Below are 18026 nucleotides of genomic sequence, written 5' to 3'. Positions count from 1 at the left end.
CCCGCAAAAAACACTCCGCGCCCAACGTGGGGCTCGAACCCACGACCCTGAGATTAAGAGTCTCATGCTCTACCGACTGAGCTAGCCGGGCACGTCGGCTGCCTGCCCACGCCCTCTCTGAAGAAAGCACTGGCACAGGGGCCTGGCACAAAACATGTCCCGGCACCCCGCGGCTGGTTTTCGGCCCAACAGGGCACGCACGGTTTTTCCGAGCGGCGAGCGGGAAAGCCAGCAAGCCCGGCACGGGCAGGTCTCTGTGGCGCAATAGGCTAGCGCGTTCGGCTGTTAACCGAAAGGTTGGTGGTTCGAGCCCACCCAGGGACGCAGCGGCAGCTTTTGTTAGACACCCAGAACCACCACGCCCCTGACGAGCTTGAGCGGAAGGCAAACGGAGGAACGAGGAGGCCAACAGAGGAGCGAGCGGCTGTTGCTGCAAGGGCGGTGCGTCTTGGCAAGAGCCTTTTGAACCAGCGCACACTCTCAGGGCGCCCCCCCAAAAACGCTCCTCCCCCTGCACGGGGCTGTCTCGAACCCCGGACCATGTGATTAAGCGCCGGACCAGCTGACGCAACAACCCCAGTAATCACTCCCTAATTAATCTGGCAGCCGAGCTCGTGTGTCGAGATTGGAGAGTTGAAGCAGATTTGAAAGCAAAACTGTGGAATCATATTGAAATTGTCAGGAGAAGGCAATCAGAAGGCAAAAAGAGGAACGAGCAGCTGAGGGTTCCCGCGAAAACGCGCCTCCCCTCTCCATGGGGCTGGACGACATTGAACTCTTGCCGTCTCAAGGAGCCCCCCGCAATAACGCTCCTGACCCTTCATGGGGCTGGCTCGAACCCAGGACCCCGTGATTAAGCGCCTCACGCGCAACAGGGAGGCCAGCAGCCCAGCCGAACCGCAGCCCGATGGGCGATGCGCCTCGGAAAGGCGCCCCCGGAGACGACCTCGAACAAAAACTCCCTGCCCATCGTGGGGTTCGAGCCAACGACCGTGGACGTCTCGCAAAAACGGGACGCTGGACTGAGGACCACACGGCTGTTGCTGCCAGCTGGAAGGGCGCCTACCAAGACCGTTCCGAACTCACGCAGTCTCAGGGCACCAGCCAACACCACCACCACCCAGCACGGGGCTCAAACCCAGGGACCTGAGATTGAGCGCAAGCCGACCGAGCAGGGGCGGAATCGGCGGGGGCCTCCAGGGACAACGTTGAACTCTTGCCGTCTCGGGGCGCCCCCGCAAAAAACACTCCGCGCCCAACGTGGGGCTCGAACCCACGACCCTGAGATTAAGAGTCTCATGCTCTACCGACTGAGCTAGCCGGGCACGTCGGCTGCCTGCCCACGCCCTCTCTGAAGAAAGCACTGGCACAGGGGCCTGGCACAAAACATGTCCCGGCACCCCGCGGCTGGTTTTCGGCCCAACAGGGCACGCACGGTTTTTCCGAGCGGCGAGCGGGAAAGCCAGCAAGCCCGGCACGGGCAGGTCTCTGTGGCGCAATAGGCTAGCGCGTTCGGCTGTTAACCGAAAGGTTGGTGGTTCGAGCCCACCCAGGGACGCAGCGGCAGCTTTTGTTAGACACCCAGAACCACCACGCCCCTGACGAGCTTGAGCGGAAGGCAAACGGAGGAACGAGGAGGCCAACAGAGGAGCGAGCGGCTGTTGCTGCAAGGGCGGTGCGTCTTGGCAAGAGCCTTTTGAACCAGCGCACACTCTCAGGGCGCCCCCCCAAAAACGCTCCTCCCCCTGCACGGGGCTGTCTCGAACCCCGGACCATGTGATTAAGCGCCGGACCAGCTGACGCAACAACCCCAGTAATCACTCCCTAATTAATCTGGCAGCCGAGCTCGTGTGTCGAGATTGGAGAGTTGAAGCAGATTTGAAAGCAAAACTGTGGAATCATATTGAAATTGTCAGAAGAAGGCAATCAGAAGGCAAAAAGAGGAACGAGCAGCTGAGGGTTCCCGCGAAAACGCGCCTCCCCTCTCCATGGGGCTGGACGACATTGAACTCTTGCCGTCTCAAGGAGCCCCCCGCAATAACGCTCCTGACCCTTCATGGGGCTGGCTCGAACCCAGGACCCCGTGATTAAGCGCCTCACGCGCAACAGGGAGGCCAGCAGCCCAGCCGAACCGCAGCCCGATGGGCGATGCGCCTCGGAAAGGCGCCCCCGGAGACGACCTCGAACAAAAACTCCCTGCCCATCGTGGGGTTCGAGCCAACGACCGTGGACGTCTCGCAAAAACGGGACGCTGGACTGAGGACCACACGGCTGTTGCTGCCAGCTGGAAGGGCGCCTACCAAGACCGTTCCGAACTCACGCAGTCTCAGGGCACCAGCCAACACCACCACCACCCAGCACGGGGCTCAAACCCAGGGACCTGAGATTGAGCGCAAGCCGACCGAGCAGGGGCGGAATCGGCGGGGGCCTCCAGGGACAACGTTGAACTCTTGCCGTCTCGGGGCGCCCCCGCAAAAAACACTCCGCGCCCAACGTGGGGCTCGAACCCACGACCCTGAGATTAAGAGTCTCATGCTCTACCGACTGAGCTAGCCGGGCACGTCGGCTGCCTGCCCACGCCCTCTCTGAAGAAAGCACTGGCACAGGGGCCTGGCACAAAACATGTCCCGGCACCCCGCGGCTGGTTTTCGGCCCAACAGGGCACGCACGGTTTTTCCGAGCGGCGAGCGGGAAAGCCAGCAAGCCCGGCACGGGCAGGTCTCTGTGGCGCAATAGGCTAGCGCGTTCGGCTGTTAACCGAAAGGTTGGTGGTTCGAGCCCACCCAGGGACGCAGCGGCAGCTTTTGTTAGACACCCAGAACCACCACGCCCCTGACGAGCTTGAGCGGAAGGCAAACGGAGGAACGAGGAGGCCAACAGAGGAGCGAGCGGCTGTTGCTGCAAGGGCGGTGCGTCTTGGCAAGAGCCTTTTGAACCAGCGCACACTCTCAGGGCGCCCCCCCAAAAACGCTCCTCCCCCTGCACGGGGCTGTCTCGAACCCCGGACCATGTGATTAAGCGCCGGACCAGCTGACGCAACAACCCCAGTAATCACTCCCTAATTAATCTGGCAGCCGAGCTCGTGTGTCGAGATTGGAGAGTTGAAGCAGATTTGAAAGCAAAACTGTGGAATCATATTGAAATTGTCAGAAGAAGGCAATCAGAAGGCAAAAAGAGGAACGAGCAGCTGAGGGTTCCCGCGAAAACGCGCCTCCCCTCTCCATGGGGCTGGACGACATTGAACTCTTGCCGTCTCAAGGAGCCCCCCGCAATAACGCTCCTGACCCTTCATGGGGCTGGCTCGAACCCAGGACCCCGTGATTAAGCGCCTCACGCGCAACAGGGAGGCCAGCAGCCCAGCCGAACCGCAGCCCGATGGGCGATGCGCCTCGGAAAGGCGCCCCCGGAGACGACCTCGAACAAAAACTCCCTGCCCATCGTGGGGTTCGAGCCAACGACCGTGGACGTCTCGCAAAAACGGGACGCTGGACTGAGGACCACACGGCTGTTGCTGCCAGCTGGAAGGGCGCCTACCAAGACCGTTCCGAACTCACGCAGTCTCAGGGCACCAGCCAACACCACCACCACCCAGCACGGGGCTCAAACCCAGGGACCTGAGATTGAGCGCAAGCCGACCGAGCAGGGGCGGAATCGGCGGGGGCCTCCAGGGACAACGTTGAACTCTTGCCGTCTCGGGGCGCCCCCGCAAAAAACACTCCGCGCCCAACGTGGGGCTCGAACCCACGACCCTGAGATTAAGAGTCTCATGCTCTACCGACTGAGCTAGCCGGGCACGTCGGCTGCCTGCCCACGCCCTCTCTGAAGAAAGCACTGGCACAGGGGCCTGGCACAAAACATGTCCCGGCACCCCGCGGCTGGTTTTCGGCCCAACAGGGCACGCACGGTTTTTCCGAGCGGCGAGCGGGAAAGCCAGCAAGCCCGGCACGGGCAGGTCTCTGTGGCGCAATAGGCTAGCGCGTTCGGCTGTTAACCGAAAGGTTGGTGGTTCGAGCCCACCCAGGGACGCAGCGGCAGCTTTTGTTAGACACCCAGAACCACCACGCCCCTGACGAGCTTGAGCGGAAGGCAAACGGAGGAACGAGGAGGCCAACAGAGGAGCGAGCGGCTGTTGCTGCAAGGGCGGTGCGTCTTGGCAAGAGCCTTTTGAACCAGCGCACACTCTCAGGGCGCCCCCCCAAAAACGCTCCTCCCCCTGCACGGGGCTGTCTCGAACCCCGGACCATGTGATTAAGCGCCGGACCAGCTGACGCAACAACCCCAGTAATCACTCCCTAATTAATCTGGCAGCCGAGCTCGTGTGTCGAGATTGGAGAGTTGAAGCAGATTTGAAAGCAAAACTGTGGAATCATATTGAAATTGTCAGAAGAAGGCAATCAGAAGGCAAAAAGAGGAACGAGCAGCTGAGGGTTCCCGCGAAAACGCGCCTCCCCTCTCCATGGGGCTGGACGACATTGAACTCTTGCCGTCTCAAGGAGCCCCCCGCAATAACGCTCCTGACCCTTCATGGGGCTGGCTCGAACCCAGGACCCCGTGATTAAGCGCCTCACGCGCAACAGGGAGGCCAGCAGCCCAGCCGAACCGCAGCCCGATGGGCGATGCGCCTCGGAAAGGCGCCCCCGGAGACGACCTCGAACAAAAACTCCCTGCCCATCGTGGGGTTCGAGCCAACGACCGTGGACGTCTCGCAAAAACGGGACGCTGGACTGAGGACCACACGGCTGTTGCTGCCAGCTGGAAGGGCGCCTACCAAGACCGTTCCGAACTCACGCAGTCTCAGGGCACCAGCCAACACCACCACCACCCAGCACGGGGCTCAAACCCAGGGACCTGAGATTGAGCGCAAGCCGACCGAGCAGGGGCGGAATCGGCGGGGGCCTCCAGGGACAACGTTGAACTCTTGCCGTCTCGGGGCGCCCCCGCAAAAAACACTCCGCGCCCAACGTGGGGCTCGAACCCACGACCCTGAGATTAAGAGTCTCATGCTCTACCGACTGAGCTAGCCGGGCACGTCGGCTGCCTGCCCACGCCCTCTCTGAAGAAAGCACTGGCACAGGGGCCTGGCACAAAACATGTCCCGGCACCCCGCGGCTGGTTTTCGGCCCAACAGGGCACGCACGGTTTTTCCGAGCGGCGAGCGGGAAAGCCAGCAAGCCCGGCACGGGCAGGTCTCTGTGGCGCAATAGGCTAGCGCGTTCGGCTGTTAACCGAAAGGTTGGTGGTTCGAGCCCACCCAGGGACGCAGCGGCAGCTTTTGTTAGACACCCAGAACCACCACGCCCCTGACGAGCTTGAGCGGAAGGCAAACGGAGGAACGAGGAGGCCAACAGAGGAGCGAGCGGCTGTTGCTGCAAGGGCGGTGCGTCTTGGCAAGAGCCTTTTGAACCAGCGCACACTCTCAGGGCGCCCCCCCAAAAACGCTCCTCCCCCTGCACGGGGCTGTCTCGAACCCCGGACCATGTGATTAAGCGCCGGACCAGCTGACGCAACAACCCCAGTAATCACTCCCTAATTAATCTGGCAGCCGAGCTCGTGTGTCGAGATTGGAGAGTTGAAGCAGATTTGAAAGCAAAACTGTGGAATCATATTGAAATTGTCAGGAGAAGGCAATCAGAAGGCAAAAAGAGGAACGAGCAGCTGAGGGTTCCCGCGAAAACGCGCCTCCCCTCTCCATGGGGCTGGACGACATTGAACTCTTGCCGTCTCAAGGAGCCCCCCGCAATAACGCTCCTGACCCTTCATGGGGCTGGCTCGAACCCAGGACCCCGTGATTAAGCGCCTCACGCGCAACAGGGAGGCCAGCAGCCCAGCCGAACCGCAGCCCGATGGGCGATGCGCCTCGGAAAGGCGCCCCCGGAGACGACCTCGAACAAAAACTCCCTGCCCATCGTGGGGTTCGAGCCAACGACCGTGGACGTCTCGCAAAAACGGGACGCTGGACTGAGGACCACACGGCTGTTGCTGCCAGCTGGAAGGGCGCCTACCAAGACCGTTCCGAACTCACGCAGTCTCAGGGCACCAGCCAACACCACCACCACCCAGCACGGGGCTCAAACCCAGGGACCTGAGATTGAGCGCAAGCCGACCGAGCAGGGGCGGAATCGGCGGGGGCCTCCAGGGACAACGTTGAACTCTTGCCGTCTCGGGGCGCCCCCGCAAAAAACACTCCGCGCCCAACGTGGGGCTCGAACCCACGACCCTGAGATTAAGAGTCTCATGCTCTACCGACTGAGCTAGCCGGGCACGTCGGCTGCCTGCCCACGCCCTCTCTGAAGAAAGCACTGGCACAGGGGCCTGGCACAAAACATGTCCCGGCACCCCGCGGCTGGTTTTCGGCCCAACAGGGCACGCACGGTTTTTCCGAGCGGCGAGCGGGAAAGCCAGCAAGCCCGGCACGGGCAGGTCTCTGTGGCGCAATAGGCTAGCGCGTTCGGCTGTTAACCGAAAGGTTGGTGGTTCGAGCCCACCCAGGGACGCAGCGGCAGCTTTTGTTAGACACCCAGAACCACCACGCCCCTGACGAGCTTGAGCGGAAGGCAAACGGAGGAACGAGGAGGCCAACAGAGGAGCGAGCGGCTGTTGCTGCAAGGGCGGTGCGTCTTGGCAAGAGCCTTTTGAACCAGCGCACACTCTCAGGGCGCCCCCCCAAAAACGCTCCTCCCCCTGCACGGGGCTGTCTCGAACCCCGGACCATGTGATTAAGCGCCGGACCAGCTGACGCAACAACCCCAGTAATCACTCCCTAATTAATCTGGCAGCCGAGCTCGTGTGTCGAGATTGGAGAGTTGAAGCAGATTTGAAAGCAAAACTGTGGAATCATATTGAAATTGTCAGAAGAAGGCAATCAGAAGGCAAAAAGAGGAACGAGCAGCTGAGGGTTCCCGCGAAAACGCGCCTCCCCTCTCCATGGGGCTGGACGACATTGAACTCTTGCCGTCTCAAGGAGCCCCCCGCAATAACGCTCCTGACCCTTCATGGGGCTGGCTCGAACCCAGGACCCCGTGATTAAGCGCCTCACGCGCAACAGGGAGGCCAGCAGCCCAGCCGAACCGCAGCCCGATGGGCGATGCGCCTCGGAAAGGCGCCCCCGGAGACGACCTCGAACAAAAACTCCCTGCCCATCGTGGGGTTCGAGCCAACGACCGTGGACGTCTCGCAAAAACGGGACGCTGGACTGAGGACCACACGGCTGTTGCTGCCAGCTGGAAGGGCGCCTACCAAGACCGTTCCGAACTCACGCAGTCTCAGGGCACCAGCCAACACCACCACCACCCAGCACGGGGCTCAAACCCAGGGACCTGAGATTGAGCGCAAGCCGACCGAGCAGGGGCGGAATCGGCGGGGGCCTCCAGGGACAACGTTGAACTCTTGCCGTCTCGGGGCGCCCCCGCAAAAAACACTCCGCGCCCAACGTGGGGCTCGAACCCACGACCCTGAGATTAAGAGTCTCATGCTCTACCGACTGAGCTAGCCGGGCACGTCGGCTGCCTGCCCACGCCCTCTCTGAAGAAAGCACTGGCACAGGGGCCTGGCACAAAACATGTCCCGGCACCCCGCGGCTGGTTTTCGGCCCAACAGGGCACGCACGGTTTTTCCGAGCGGCGAGCGGGAAAGCCAGCAAGCCCGGCACGGGCAGGTCTCTGTGGCGCAATAGGCTAGCGCGTTCGGCTGTTAACCGAAAGGTTGGTGGTTCGAGCCCACCCAGGGACGCAGCGGCAGCTTTTGTTAGACACCCAGAACCACCACGCCCCTGACGAGCTTGAGCGGAAGGCAAACGGAGGAACGAGGAGGCCAACAGAGGAGCGAGCGGCTGTTGCTGCAAGGGCGGTGCGTCTTGGCAAGAGCCTTTTGAACCAGCGCACACTCTCAGGGCGCCCCCCCAAAAACGCTCCTCCCCCTGCACGGGGCTGTCTCGAACCCCGGACCATGTGATTAAGCGCCGGACCAGCTGACGCAACAACCCCAGTAATCACTCCCTAATTAATCTGGCAGCCGAGCTCGTGTGTCGAGATTGGAGAGTTGAAGCAGATTTGAAAGCAAAACTGTGGAATCATATTGAAATTGTCAGAAGAAGGCAATCAGAAGGCAAAAAGAGGAACGAGCAGCTGAGGGTTCCCGCGAAAACGCGCCTCCCCTCTCCATGGGGCTGGACGACATTGAACTCTTGCCGTCTCAAGGAGCCCCCCGCAATAACGCTCCTGACCCTTCATGGGGCTGGCTCGAACCCAGGACCCCGTGATTAAGCGCCTCACGCGCAACAGGGAGGCCAGCAGCCCAGCCGAACCGCAGCCCGATGGGCGATGCGCCTCGGAAAGGCGCCCCCGGAGACGACCTCGAACAAAAACTCCCTGCCCATCGTGGGGTTCGAGCCAACGACCGTGGACGTCTCGCAAAAACGGGACGCTGGACTGAGGACCACACGGCTGTTGCTGCCAGCTGGAAGGGCGCCTACCAAGACCGTTCCGAACTCACGCAGTCTCAGGGCACCAGCCAACACCACCACCACCCAGCACGGGGCTCAAACCCAGGGACCTGAGATTGAGCGCAAGCCGACCGAGCAGGGGCGGAATCGGCGGGGGCCTCCAGGGACAACGTTGAACTCTTGCCGTCTCGGGGCGCCCCCGCAAAAAACACTCCGCGCCCAACGTGGGGCTCGAACCCACGACCCTGAGATTAAGAGTCTCATGCTCTACCGACTGAGCTAGCCGGGCACGTCGGCTGCCTGCCCACGCCCTCTCTGAAGAAAGCACTGGCACAGGGGCCTGGCACAAAACATGTCCCGGCACCCCGCGGCTGGTTTTCGGCCCAACAGGGCACGCACGGTTTTTCCGAGCGGCGAGCGGGAAAGCCAGCAAGCCCGGCACGGGCAGGTCTCTGTGGCGCAATAGGCTAGCGCGTTCGGCTGTTAACCGAAAGGTTGGTGGTTCGAGCCCACCCAGGGACGCAGCGGCAGCTTTTGTTAGACACCCAGAACCACCACGCCCCTGACGAGCTTGAGCGGAAGGCAAACGGAGGAACGAGGAGGCCAACAGAGGAGCGAGCGGCTGTTGCTGCAAGGGCGGACCCCGGACCATGTGATTAAGCGCCGGACCAGCTGACGCAACAACCCCAGTAATCACTCCCTAATTAATCTGGCAGCCGAGCTCGTGTGTCGAGATTGGAGAGTTGAAGCAGATTTGAAAGCAAAACTGTGGAATCATATTGAAATTGTCAGGAGAAGGCAATCAGAAGGCAAAAAGAGGAACGAGCAGCTGAGGGTTCCCGCGAAAACGCGCCTCCCCTCTCCATGGGGCTGGACGACATTGAACTCTTGCCGTCTCAAGGAGCCCCCCGCAATAACGCTCCTGACCCTTCATGGGGCTGGCTCGAACCCAGGACCCCGTGATTAAGCGCCTCACGCGCAACAGGGAGGCCAGCAGCCCAGCCGAACCGCAGCCCGATGGGCGATGCGCCTCGGAAAGGCGCCCCCGGAGACGACCTCGAACAAAAACTCCCTGCCCATCGTGGGGTTCGAGCCAACGACCGTGGACGTCTCGCAAAAACGGGACGCTGGACTGAGGACCACACGGCTGTTGCTGCCAGCTGGAAGGGCGCCTACCAAGACCGTTCCGAACTCACGCAGTCTCAGGGCACCAGCCAACACCACCACCACCCAGCACGGGGCTCAAACCCAGGGACCTGAGATTGAGCGCAAGCCGACCGAGCAGGGGCGGAATCGGCGGGGGCCTCCAGGGACAACGTTGAACTCTTGCCGTCTCGGGGCGCCCCCGCAAAAAACACTCCGCGCCCAACGTGGGGCTCGAACCCACGACCCTGAGATTAAGAGTCTCATGCTCTACCGACTGAGCTAGCCGGGCACGTCGGCTGCCTGCCCACGCCCTCTCTGAAGAAAGCACTGGCACAGGGGCCTGGCACAAAACATGTCCCGGCACCCCGCGGCTGGTTTTCGGCCCAACAGGGCACGCACGGTTTTTCCGAGCGGCGAGCGGGAAAGCCAGCAAGCCCGGCACGGGCAGGTCTCTGTGGCGCAATAGGCTAGCGCGTTCGGCTGTTAACCGAAAGGTTGGTGGTTCGAGCCCACCCAGGGACGCAGCGGCAGCTTTTGTTAGACACCCAGAACCACCACGCCCCTGACGAGCTTGAGCGGAAGGCAAACGGAGGAACGAGGAGGCCAACAGAGGAGCGAGCGGCTGTTGCTGCAAGGGCGGTGCGTCTTGGCAAGAGCCTTTTGAACCAGCGCACACTCTCAGGGCGCCCCCCCAAAAACGCTCCTCCCCCTGCACGGGGCTGTCTCGAACCCCGGACCATGTGATTAAGCGCCGGACCAGCTGACGCAACAACCCCAGTAATCACTCCCTAATTAATCTGGCAGCCGAGCTCGTGTGTCGAGATTGGAGAGTTGAAGCAGATTTGAAAGCAAAACTGTGGAATCATATTGAAATTGTCAGAAGAAGGCAATCAGAAGGCAAAAAGAGGAACGAGCAGCTGAGGGTTCCCGCGAAAACGCGCCTCCCCTCTCCATGGGGCTGGACGACATTGAACTCTTGCCGTCTCAAGGAGCCCCCCGCAATAACGCTCCTGACCCTTCATGGGGCTGGCTCGAACCCAGGACCCCGTGATTAAGCGCCTCACGCGCAACAGGGAGGCCAGCAGCCCAGCCGAACCGCAGCCCGATGGGCGATGCGCCTCGGAAAGGCGCCCCCGGAGACGACCTCGAACAAAAACTCCCTGCCCATCGTGGGGTTCGAGCCAACGACCGTGGACGTCTCGCAAAAACGGGACGCTGGACTGAGGACCACACGGCTGTTGCTGCCAGCTGGAAGGGCGCCTACCAAGACCGTTCCGAACTCACGCAGTCTCAGGGCACCAGCCAACACCACCACCACCCAGCACGGGGCTCAAACCCAGGGACCTGAGATTGAGCGCAAGCCGACCGAGCAGGGGCGGAATCGGCGGGGGCCTCCAGGGACAACGTTGAACTCTTGCCGTCTCGGGGCGCCCCCGCAAAAAACACTCCGCGCCCAACGTGGGGCTCGAACCCACGACCCTGAGATTAAGAGTCTCATGCTCTACCGACTGAGCTAGCCGGGCACGTCGGCTGCCTGCCCACGCCCTCTCTGAAGAAAGCACTGGCACAGGGGCCTGGCACAAAACATGTCCCGGCACCCCGCGGCTGGTTTTCGGCCCAACAGGGCACGCACGGTTTTTCCGAGCGGCGAGCGGGAAAGCCAGCAAGCCCGGCACGGGCAGGTCTCTGTGGCGCAATAGGCTAGCGCGTTCGGCTGTTAACCGAAAGGTTGGTGGTTCGAGCCCACCCAGGGACGCAGCGGCAGCTTTTGTTAGACACCCAGAACCACCACGCCCCTGACGAGCTTGAGCGGAAGGCAAACGGAGGAACGAGGAGGCCAACAGAGGAGCGAGCGGCTGTTGCTGCAAGGGCGGTGCGTCTTGGCAAGAGCCTTTTGAACCAGCGCACACTCTCAGGGCGCCCCCCCAAAAACGCTCCTCCCCCTGCACGGGGCTGTCTCGAACCCCGGACCATGTGATTAAGCGCCGGACCAGCTGACGCAACAACCCCAGTAATCACTCCCTAATTAATCTGGCAGCCGAGCTCGTGTGTCGAGATTGGAGAGTTGAAGCAGATTTGAAAGCAAAACTGTGGAATCATATTGAAATTGTCAGGAGAAGGCAATCAGAAGGCAAAAAGAGGAACGAGCAGCTGAGGGTTCCCGCGAAAACGCGCCTCCCCTCTCCATGGGGCTGGACGACATTGAACTCTTGCCGTCTCAAGGAGCCCCCCGCAATAACGCTCCTGACCCTTCATGGGGCTGGCTCGAACCCAGGACCCCGTGATTAAGCGCCTCACGCGCAACAGGGAGGCCAGCAGCCCAGCCGAACCGCAGCCCGATGGGCGATGCGCCTCGGAAAGGCGCCCCCGGAGACGACCTCGAACAAAAACTCCCTGCCCATCGTGGGGTTCGAGCCAACGACCGTGGACGTCTCGCAAAAACGGGACGCTGGACTGAGGACCACACGGCTGTTGCTGCCAGCTGGAAGGGCGCCTACCAAGACCGTTCCGAACTCACGCAGTCTCAGGGCACCAGCCAACACCACCACCACCCAGCACGGGGCTCAAACCCAGGGACCTGAGATTGAGCGCAAGCCGACCGAGCAGGGGCGGAATCGGCGGGGGCCTCCAGGGACAACGTTGAACTCTTGCCGTCTCGGGGCGCCCCCGCAAAAAACACTCCGCGCCCAACGTGGGGCTCGAACCCACGACCCTGAGATTAAGAGTCTCATGCTCTACCGACTGAGCTAGCCGGGCACGTCGGCTGCCTGCCCACGCCCTCTCTGAAGAAAGCACTGGCACAGGGGCCTGGCACAAAACATGTCCCGGCACCCCGCGGCTGGTTTTCGGCCCAACAGGGCACGCACGGTTTTTCCGAGCGGCGAGCGGGAAAGCCAGCAAGCCCGGCACGGGCAGGTCTCTGTGGCGCAATAGGCTAGCGCGTTCGGCTGTTAACCGAAAGGTTGGTGGTTCGAGCCCACCCAGGGACGCAGCGGCAGCTTTTGTTAGACACCCAGAACCACCACGCCCCTGACGAGCTTGAGCGGAAGGCAAACGGAGGAACGAGGAGGCCAACAGAGGAGCGAGCGGCTGTTGCTGCAAGGGCGGTGCGTCTTGGCAAGAGCCTTTTGAACCAGCGCACACTCTCAGGGCGCCCCCCCAAAAACGCTCCTCCCCCTGCACGGGGCTGTCTCGAACCCCGGACCATGTGATTAAGCGCCGGACCAGCTGACGCAACAACCCCAGTAATCACTCCCTAATTAATCTGGCAGCCGAGCTCGTGTGTCGAGATTGGAGAGTTGAAGCAGATTTGAAAGCAAAACTGTGGAATCATATTGAAATTGTCAGAAGAAGGCAATCAGAAGGCAAAAAGAGGAACGAGCAGCTGAGGGTTCCCGCGAAAACGCGCCTCCCCTCTCCATGGGGCTGGACGACATTGAACTCTTGCCGTCTCAAGGAGCCCCCCGCAATAACGCTCCTGACCCTTCATGGGGCTGGCTCGAACCCAGGACCCCGTGATTAAGCGCCTCACGCGCAACAGGGAGGCCAGCAGCCCAGCCGAACCGCAGCCCGATGGGCGATGCGCCTCGGAAAGGCGCCCCCGGAGACGACCTCGAACAAAAACTCCCTGCCCATCGTGGGGTTCGAGCCAACGACCGTGGACGTCTCGCAAAAACGGGACGCTGGACTGAGGACCACACGGCTGTTGCTGCCAGCTGGAAGGGCGCCTACCAAGACCGTTCCGAACTCACGCAGTCTCAGGGCACCAGCCAACACCACCACCACCCAGCACGGGGCTCAAACCCAGGGACCTGAGATTGAGCGCAAGCCGACCGAGCAGGGGCGGAATCGGCGGGGGCCTCCAGGGACAACGTTGAACTCTTGCCGTCTCGGGGCGCCCCCGCAAAAAACACTCCGCGCCCAACGTGGGGCTCGAACCCACGACCCTGAGATTAAGAGTCTCATGCTCTACCGACTGAGCTAGCCGGGCACGTCGGCTGCCTGCCCACGCCCTCTCTGAAGAAAGCACTGGCACAGGGGCCTGGCACAAAACATGTCCCGGCACCCCGCGGCTGGTTTTCGGCCCAACAGGGCACGCACGGTTTTTCCGAGCGGCGAGCGGGAAAGCCAGCAAGCCCGGCACGGGCAGGTCTCTGTGGCGCAATAGGCTAGCGCGTTCGGCTGTTAACCGAAAGGTTGGTGGTTCGAGCCCACCCAGGGACGCAGCGGCAGCTTTTGTTAGACACCCAGAACCACCACGCCCCTGACGAGCTTGAGCGGAAGGCAAACGGAGGAACGAGGAGGCCAACAGAGGAGCGAGCGGCTGTTGCTGCAAGGGCGGTGCGTCTTGGCAAGAGCCTTTTGAACCAGCGCACACTCTCAGGGCGCCCCCCCAAAAACGCTCCTCCCCCTGCACGGGGCTGTCTCGAACCCCGGACCATGTGATTAAGCGCCGGACCAGCTGACGCAACAACCCCAGTAATCACTCCCTAATTAATCTGGCAGCCGAGCTCGTGTGTCGAGATTGGAGAGTTGAAGCAGATTTGAAAGCAAAACTGTGGAATCATATTGAAATTGTCAGGAGAAGGCAATCAGAAGGCAAAAAGAGGAACGAGCAGCTGAGGGTTCCCGCGAAAACGCGCCTCCCCTCTCCATGGGGCTGGACGACATTGAACTCTTGCCGTCTCAAGGAGCCCCCCGCAATAACGCTCCTGACCCTTCATGGGGCTGGCTCGAACCCAGGACCCCGTGATTAAGCGCCTCACGCGCAACAGGGAGGCCAGCAGCCCAGCCGAACCGCAGCCCGATGGGCGATGCGCCTCGGAAAGGCGCCCCCGGAGACGACCTCGAACAAAAACTCCCTGCCCATCGTGGGGTTCGAGCCAACGACCGTGGACGTCTCGCAAAAACGGGACGCTGGACTGAGGACCACACGGCTGTTGCTGCCAGCTGGAAGGGCGCCTACCAAGACCGTTCCGAACTCACGCAGTCTCAGGGCACCAGCCAACACCACCACCACCCAGCACGGGGCTCAAACCCAGGGACCTGAGATTGAGCGCAAGCCGACCGAGCAGGGGCGGAATCGGCGGGGGCCTCCAGGGACAACGTTGAACTCTTGCCGTCTCGGGGCGCCCCCGCAAAACACACTCCGCGCCCAACGTGGGGCTCGAACCCACGACCCTGAGATTAAGAGTCTCATGCTCTACCGACTGAGCTAGCCGGGCACGTCGGCTGCCTGCCCACGCCCTCTCTGAAGAAAGCACTGGCACAGGGGCCTGGCACAAAACATGTCCCGGCACCCCGCGGCTGGTTTTCGGCCCAACAGGGCACGCACGGTTTTTCCGAGCGGCGAGCGGGAAAGCCAGCAAGCCCGGCACGGGCAGGTCTCTGTGGCGCAATAGGCTAGCGCGTTCGGCTGTTAACCGAAAGGTTGGTGGTTCGAGCCCACCCAGGGACGCAGCGGCAGCTTTTGTTAGACACCCAGAACCACCACGCCCCTGACGAGCTTGAGCGGAAGGCAAACGGAGGAACGAGGAGGCCAACAGAGGAGCGAGCGGCTGTTGCTGCAAGGGCGGTGCGTCTTGGCAAGAGCCTTTTGAACCAGCGCACACTCTCAGGGCGCCCCCCCAAAAACGCTCCTCCCCCTGCACGGGGCTGTCTCGAACCCCGGACCATGTGATTAAGCGCCGGACCAGCTGACGCAACAACCCCAGTAATCACTCCCTAATTAATCTGGCAGCCGAGCTCGTGTGTCGAGATTGGAGAGTTGAAGCAGATTTGAAAGCAAAACTGTGGAATCATATTGAAATTGTCAGGAGAAGGCAATCAGAAGGCAAAAAGAGGAACGAGCAGCTGAGGGTTCCCGCGAAAACGCGCCTCCCCTCTCCATGGGGCTGGACGACATTGAACTCTTGCCGTCTCAAGGAGCCCCCCGCAATAACGCTCCTGACCCTTCATGGGGCTGGCTCGAACCCAGGACCCCGTGATTAAGCGCCTCACGCGCAACAGGGAGGCCAGCAGCCCAGCCGAACCGCAGCCCGATGGGCGATGCGCCTCGGAAAGGCGCCCCCGGAGACGACCTCGAACAAAAACTCCCTGCCCATCGTGGGGTTCGAGCCAACGACCGTGGACGTCTCGCAAAAACGGGACGCTGGACTGAGGACCACACGGCTGTTGCTGCCAGCTGGAAGGGCGCCTACCAAGACCGTTCCGAACTCACGCAGTCTCAGGGCACCAGCCAACACCACCACCACCCAGCACGGGGCTCAAACCCAGGGACCTGAGATTGAGCGCAAGCCGACCGAGCAGGGGCGGAATCGGCGGGGGCCTCCAGGGACAACGTTGAACTCTTGCCGTCTCGGGGCGCCCCCGCAAAACACACTCCGCGCCCAACGTGGGGCTCGAACCCACGACCCTGAGATTAAGAGTCTCATGCTCTACCGACTGAGCTAGCCGGGCACGTCGGCTGCCTGCCCACGCCCTCTCTGAAGAAAGCACTGGCACAGGGGCCTGGCACAAAACATGTCCCGGCACCCCGCGGCTGGTTTTCGGCCCAACAGGGCACGCACGGTTTTTCCGAGCGGCGAGCGGGAAAGCCAGCAAGCCCGGCACGGGCAGGTCTCTGTGGCGCAATAGGCTAGCGCGTTCGGCTGTTAACCGAAAGGTTGGTGGTTCGAGCCCACCCAGGGACGCAGCGGCAGCTTTTGTTAGACACCCAGAACCACCACGCCCCTGACGAGCTTGAGCGGAAGGCAAACGGAGGAACGAGGAGGCCAACAGAGGAGCGAGCGGCTGTTGCTGCAAGGGCGGTGCGTCTTGGCAAGAGCCTTTTGAACCAGCGCACACTCTCAGGGCGCCCCCCCAAAAACGCTCCTCCCCCTGCACGGGGCTGTCTCGAACCCCGGACCATGTGATTAAGCGCCGGACCAGCTGACGCAACAACCCCAGTAATCACTCCCTAATTAATCTGGCAGCCGAGCTCGTGTGTCGAGATTGGAGAGTTGAAGCAGATTTGAAAGCAAAACTGTGGAATCATATTGAAATTGTCAGAAGAAGGCAATCAGAAGGCAAAAAGAGGAACGAGCAGCTGAGGGTTCCCGCGAAAACGCGCCTCCCCTCTCCATGGGGCTGGACGACATTGAACTCTTGCCGTCTCAAGGAGCCCCCCGCAATAACGCTCCTGACCCTTCATGGGGCTGGCTCGAACCCAGGACCCCGTGATTAAGCGCCTCACGCGCAACAGGGAGGCCAGCAGCCCAGCCGAACCGCAGCCCGATGGGCGATGCGCCTCGGAAAGGCGCCCCCGGAGACGACCTCGAACAAAAACTCCCTGCCCATCGTGGGGTTCGAGCCAACGACCGTGGACGTCTCGCAAAAACGGGACGCTGGACTGAGGACCACACGGCTGTTGCTGCCAGCTGGAAGGGCGCCTACCAAGACCGTTCCGAACTCACGCAGTCTCAGGGCACCAGCCAACACCACCACCACCCAGCACGGGGCTCAAACCCAGGGACCTGAGATTGAGCGCAAGCCGACCGAGCAGGGGCGGAATCGGCGGGGGCCTCCAGGGACAACGTTGAACTCTTGCCGTCTCGGGGCGCCCCCGCAAAAAACACTCCGCGCCCAACGTGGGGCTCGAACCCACGACCCTGAGATTAAGAGTCTCATGCTCTACCGACTGAGCTAGCCGGGCACGTCGGCTGCCTGCCCACGCCCTCTCTGAAGAAAGCACTGGCACAGGGGCCTGGCACAAAACATGTCCCGGCACCCCGCGGCTGGTTTTCGGCCCAACAGGGCACGCACGGTTTTTCCGAGCGGCGAGCGGGAAAGCCAGCAAGCCCGGCACGGGCAGGTCTCTGTGGCGCAATAGGCTAGCGCGTTCGGCTGTTAACCGAAAGGTTGGTGGTTCGAGCCCACCCAGGGACGCAGCGGCAGCTTTTGTTAGACACCCAGAACCACCACGCCCCTGACGAGCTTGAGCGGAAGGCAAACGGAGGAACGAGGAGGCCAACAGAGGAGCGAGCGGCTGTTGCTGCAAGGGCGGTGCGTCTTGGCAAGAGCCTTTTGAACCAGCGCACACTCTCAGGGCGCCCCCCCAAAAACGCTCCTCCCCCTGCACGGGGCTGTCTCGAACCCCGGACCATGTGATTAAGCGCCGGACCAGCTGACGCAACAACCCCAGTAATCACTCCCTAATTAATCTGGCAGCCGAGCTCGTGTGTCGAGATTGGAGAGTTGAAGCAGATTTGAAAGCAAAACTGTGGAATCATATTGAAATTGTCAGGAGAAGGCAATCAGAAGGCAAAAAGAGGAACGAGCAGCTGAGGGTTCCCGCGAAAACGCGCCTCCCCTCTCCATGGGGCTGGACGACATTGAACTCTTGCCGTCTCAAGGAGCCCCCCGCAATAACGCTCCTGACCCTTCATGGGGCTGGCTCGAA

At 61.8% G+C, this 18026-nt stretch overlaps 30 non-coding genes across 30 annotated transcripts; 15 read left to right on the top strand and 15 right to left on the bottom strand.

Annotated features, from left to right (window-relative positions):
* Positions 1-18: 18 nt before the first annotated feature.
* Positions 19-91, bottom strand: trnak-cuu (transfer RNA lysine (anticodon CUU)). The gene has a single exon. It is a non-coding gene; the product is annotated as a tRNA-Lys (tRNA).
* Positions 92-250: 159 nt separating this feature from the next.
* Positions 251-324, top strand: trnan-guu (transfer RNA asparagine (anticodon GUU)). Its single transcript has one exon. It is a non-coding gene; the product is annotated as a tRNA-Asn (tRNA).
* A 928-nt stretch (positions 325-1252) lies between these two features.
* On the bottom strand, positions 1253-1325 carry trnak-cuu (transfer RNA lysine (anticodon CUU)). The gene has a single exon. It is a non-coding gene; the product is annotated as a tRNA-Lys (tRNA).
* Positions 1326-1484: 159 nt separating this feature from the next.
* trnan-guu (transfer RNA asparagine (anticodon GUU)) lies at positions 1485-1558 on the top strand. The gene has a single exon. It is a non-coding gene; the product is annotated as a tRNA-Asn (tRNA).
* Positions 1559-2486: 928 nt separating this feature from the next.
* Positions 2487-2559, bottom strand: trnak-cuu (transfer RNA lysine (anticodon CUU)). Its single transcript has one exon. It is a non-coding gene; the product is annotated as a tRNA-Lys (tRNA).
* A 159-nt stretch (positions 2560-2718) lies between these two features.
* Positions 2719-2792, top strand: trnan-guu (transfer RNA asparagine (anticodon GUU)). The gene has a single exon. It is a non-coding gene; the product is annotated as a tRNA-Asn (tRNA).
* Positions 2793-3720: 928 nt separating this feature from the next.
* On the bottom strand, positions 3721-3793 carry trnak-cuu (transfer RNA lysine (anticodon CUU)). Its single transcript has one exon. It is a non-coding gene; the product is annotated as a tRNA-Lys (tRNA).
* A 159-nt stretch (positions 3794-3952) lies between these two features.
* On the top strand, positions 3953-4026 carry trnan-guu (transfer RNA asparagine (anticodon GUU)). Its single transcript has one exon. It is a non-coding gene; the product is annotated as a tRNA-Asn (tRNA).
* Positions 4027-4954: 928 nt separating this feature from the next.
* On the bottom strand, positions 4955-5027 carry trnak-cuu (transfer RNA lysine (anticodon CUU)). Its single transcript has one exon. It is a non-coding gene; the product is annotated as a tRNA-Lys (tRNA).
* Positions 5028-5186: 159 nt separating this feature from the next.
* trnan-guu (transfer RNA asparagine (anticodon GUU)) lies at positions 5187-5260 on the top strand. The gene has a single exon. It is a non-coding gene; the product is annotated as a tRNA-Asn (tRNA).
* Positions 5261-6188: 928 nt separating this feature from the next.
* Positions 6189-6261, bottom strand: trnak-cuu (transfer RNA lysine (anticodon CUU)). The gene has a single exon. It is a non-coding gene; the product is annotated as a tRNA-Lys (tRNA).
* A 159-nt stretch (positions 6262-6420) lies between these two features.
* On the top strand, positions 6421-6494 carry trnan-guu (transfer RNA asparagine (anticodon GUU)). The gene has a single exon. It is a non-coding gene; the product is annotated as a tRNA-Asn (tRNA).
* A 928-nt stretch (positions 6495-7422) lies between these two features.
* trnak-cuu (transfer RNA lysine (anticodon CUU)) lies at positions 7423-7495 on the bottom strand. Its single transcript has one exon. It is a non-coding gene; the product is annotated as a tRNA-Lys (tRNA).
* Positions 7496-7654: 159 nt separating this feature from the next.
* Positions 7655-7728, top strand: trnan-guu (transfer RNA asparagine (anticodon GUU)). The gene has a single exon. It is a non-coding gene; the product is annotated as a tRNA-Asn (tRNA).
* Positions 7729-8656: 928 nt separating this feature from the next.
* Positions 8657-8729, bottom strand: trnak-cuu (transfer RNA lysine (anticodon CUU)). The gene has a single exon. It is a non-coding gene; the product is annotated as a tRNA-Lys (tRNA).
* A 159-nt stretch (positions 8730-8888) lies between these two features.
* On the top strand, positions 8889-8962 carry trnan-guu (transfer RNA asparagine (anticodon GUU)). The gene has a single exon. It is a non-coding gene; the product is annotated as a tRNA-Asn (tRNA).
* An 840-nt stretch (positions 8963-9802) lies between these two features.
* Positions 9803-9875, bottom strand: trnak-cuu (transfer RNA lysine (anticodon CUU)). Its single transcript has one exon. It is a non-coding gene; the product is annotated as a tRNA-Lys (tRNA).
* Positions 9876-10034: 159 nt separating this feature from the next.
* trnan-guu (transfer RNA asparagine (anticodon GUU)) lies at positions 10035-10108 on the top strand. Its single transcript has one exon. It is a non-coding gene; the product is annotated as a tRNA-Asn (tRNA).
* A 928-nt stretch (positions 10109-11036) lies between these two features.
* On the bottom strand, positions 11037-11109 carry trnak-cuu (transfer RNA lysine (anticodon CUU)). Its single transcript has one exon. It is a non-coding gene; the product is annotated as a tRNA-Lys (tRNA).
* Positions 11110-11268: 159 nt separating this feature from the next.
* Positions 11269-11342, top strand: trnan-guu (transfer RNA asparagine (anticodon GUU)). The gene has a single exon. It is a non-coding gene; the product is annotated as a tRNA-Asn (tRNA).
* A 928-nt stretch (positions 11343-12270) lies between these two features.
* trnak-cuu (transfer RNA lysine (anticodon CUU)) lies at positions 12271-12343 on the bottom strand. Its single transcript has one exon. It is a non-coding gene; the product is annotated as a tRNA-Lys (tRNA).
* A 159-nt stretch (positions 12344-12502) lies between these two features.
* trnan-guu (transfer RNA asparagine (anticodon GUU)) lies at positions 12503-12576 on the top strand. The gene has a single exon. It is a non-coding gene; the product is annotated as a tRNA-Asn (tRNA).
* A 928-nt stretch (positions 12577-13504) lies between these two features.
* trnak-cuu (transfer RNA lysine (anticodon CUU)) lies at positions 13505-13577 on the bottom strand. Its single transcript has one exon. It is a non-coding gene; the product is annotated as a tRNA-Lys (tRNA).
* A 159-nt stretch (positions 13578-13736) lies between these two features.
* On the top strand, positions 13737-13810 carry trnan-guu (transfer RNA asparagine (anticodon GUU)). The gene has a single exon. It is a non-coding gene; the product is annotated as a tRNA-Asn (tRNA).
* A 928-nt stretch (positions 13811-14738) lies between these two features.
* trnak-cuu (transfer RNA lysine (anticodon CUU)) lies at positions 14739-14811 on the bottom strand. The gene has a single exon. It is a non-coding gene; the product is annotated as a tRNA-Lys (tRNA).
* Positions 14812-14970: 159 nt separating this feature from the next.
* Positions 14971-15044, top strand: trnan-guu (transfer RNA asparagine (anticodon GUU)). Its single transcript has one exon. It is a non-coding gene; the product is annotated as a tRNA-Asn (tRNA).
* A 928-nt stretch (positions 15045-15972) lies between these two features.
* On the bottom strand, positions 15973-16045 carry trnak-cuu (transfer RNA lysine (anticodon CUU)). Its single transcript has one exon. It is a non-coding gene; the product is annotated as a tRNA-Lys (tRNA).
* A 159-nt stretch (positions 16046-16204) lies between these two features.
* Positions 16205-16278, top strand: trnan-guu (transfer RNA asparagine (anticodon GUU)). Its single transcript has one exon. It is a non-coding gene; the product is annotated as a tRNA-Asn (tRNA).
* A 928-nt stretch (positions 16279-17206) lies between these two features.
* On the bottom strand, positions 17207-17279 carry trnak-cuu (transfer RNA lysine (anticodon CUU)). Its single transcript has one exon. It is a non-coding gene; the product is annotated as a tRNA-Lys (tRNA).
* A 159-nt stretch (positions 17280-17438) lies between these two features.
* On the top strand, positions 17439-17512 carry trnan-guu (transfer RNA asparagine (anticodon GUU)). The gene has a single exon. It is a non-coding gene; the product is annotated as a tRNA-Asn (tRNA).
* The last annotated feature ends 514 nt before the right edge of the window (positions 17513-18026 follow it).

Source organism: Pangasianodon hypophthalmus, chromosome 4 (genome assembly GCF_027358585.1).
Source record: "Pangasianodon hypophthalmus isolate fPanHyp1 chromosome 4, fPanHyp1.pri, whole genome shotgun sequence".
Lineage (NCBI taxonomy): Eukaryota > Metazoa > Chordata > Actinopteri > Siluriformes > Pangasiidae > Pangasianodon > Pangasianodon hypophthalmus.
Note: the sequence above shows the minus strand (reverse complement) of the source record. Positions and strands in the feature narration are given on the sequence as shown.